Raw genomic sequence first — 2,007 nt, forward strand, 5'->3', positions numbered from 1 at the left:
GGCTTGGCTTACATTCTTGGGCATTGGTGTCATATCTACCTATGAAGTATTTGGACCCGCCATTGGGGGCTCCCTTTAAGGCAAAATCCATTTAGGATGGAGTCTTGGAAAGATGGAAAGCCATTTAGTTGGGTGGAAGTAGTTATATTTATCCAAAGGCGAGATGTTTACTTTGATCAAAAGTACCTTCTCTAATCTCCCAACTTGTCTCTTTTTCACCTCCCTTATGATGTAGCTTAGCATCTTGAGAAGCTTAATTGCTGCCGAGTTCAAGTTCTACCCAATCAAGTAGTTTGCCCCCCAGTTTCATTAGGTGGTTTGGGTATTAAAAGGTAGATTTTATTCAATAAAAAGCTTGCTAGGAAAATGGTCGCGGCATTATGCCACAAAGAGGGATGCTTTGTTGTGGATGCAAAATATGGTGGGAAGAGGTTTTACAGAACAAGAAACTGAACAAGTATAACCATAATATCATCGATGAACAATTTCACATTCTACCAGGCTGATGGATTGAAAAGATTTAATGCCTCGGATCCAAACAAGCTTCTCCCTAGCAGTATGCTTTTATTCTATAATTTCAAAACTTGCAGCTCTACGCACTTCTATCTACAATTTACAGCATAATTTGCTTGTGATGTGTATATACAGATGTACCCGAAGGCTCTTTTATCATCAGAGAGCACACTCCTATGTCAAATTTGTTCTCATGACTTCGGTTCAATGAAATTGATTGGTTCACTCCTCGTGATCAACTAAGTTTTTGCATATACATATCAAAAGATGAGAAGGGTGAATCCTGGCAAACAGTTTCGCCTTAATATGTTCAAGGTTAGTAACTCTATGGAATGTCATCACCTCAAAGTGAATGGCATAATGGTTACTGAAATAATTGAAGTTAAACTGGTTGTTTGGGATGGGATTACCTTCTCTGCGCAGTACATATAAAAGAAATGAGAAGCTAAATGAGTATGGGATCTGGATCTAACAATTCTTTTCGGTTCCTTCCCTTTCAGGACTGTGAGAGGAGAGCCATAGCTAAGCTATTTCGTCATAGGTCAGAAGAAAAGCAGAATATTCACCAAAGTGCAACTGAGTGAAATGTGTCTTTGACCTTTCCAGTAGGAAGTTGGCTTCTCCATTTTGTGCTTGGTCACACCCTTCTTGAATTCCTTGTGAAGGTATGCCTTATAATGTTCTACATGGTGCAGGCATGTATTTTTGTGGAAATATACATGAAATTCACAGTTCCAGTGTGAGGGAAGGCTATAGTGGATGCAGAATTTTATTGGAAGTCATCAACTATCGTGAGGTCAGTATTCTTCAATCTGCAGAATCAGACAGTCCGAATCTATTCTAGCATTGACATGTGTATGCATTTTTTTCCCATTCATTGCTTTGTTAGGATGCAAGCAAAGCACCTGGGGTGCCTCTGCATCCACTGCAACAAGTGCTCTATGTATGTTCCCTTCCCACTCACTTATCAAGTTTTTAGTTGCCTGCTAACTAACTTTAATTGGTCATTTAGGCTCGTATGATATGTGGCCAATTGGATTGGTGATTTTGCAATTCTGATTTTGTTAAGCCAGACAATGATTTGTTGTACCCTTCTTCTGGGTGAAAAGCGAAGTTTGGTTTGGTTGCTCTATTTTTAAGAGGATGAAGGTTGAGCCTATAGAGACAAGTTTTTTTTTTTTTTTTTTTTTTTAACACCTTGTATTAATCTTCCTCAGCTGGACTTAGGCAAAATAGTAGAGAAGTATACAAATATACAAGTATCAGTAGAATAGCAAAAATGCATTCTTCTTTATTAATAAGTTTGCTCACGGTAATTGTGGTCTCTTGGGAGAAACCAATGACTGCATCAAAGATGTACTTGCTAGTAACAATACATTTGAGAATTCTTTTTTCCCTAGTTGTAATGTATTTTCATTATTTTTGGCAATTCACTCGACGTATTAAGGATTGCATAATCTTTGTCTTGTCTTGTATAAGTTTTCGAGGCACAAT

The 2,007-nt window shown here is 38.0% G+C and overlaps 1 long non-coding RNA gene across 1 annotated transcript; it reads left to right on the plus strand.

Moving 5' to 3' along the window:
• Positions 1-421: 421 nt before the first annotated feature.
• On the plus strand, positions 422-2,007 carry LOC121243947. Its single transcript, XR_005936348.1, has 3 exons — positions 422-556; positions 649-828; positions 1,014-2,007. It is a non-coding gene; the product is annotated as an uncharacterized LOC121243947 (long non-coding RNA).

Source organism: Juglans microcarpa x Juglans regia, chromosome 8S (genome assembly GCF_004785595.1).
Source record: "Juglans microcarpa x Juglans regia isolate MS1-56 chromosome 8S, Jm3101_v1.0, whole genome shotgun sequence".
Lineage (NCBI taxonomy): Eukaryota > Viridiplantae > Streptophyta > Magnoliopsida > Fagales > Juglandaceae > Juglans > Juglans microcarpa x Juglans regia.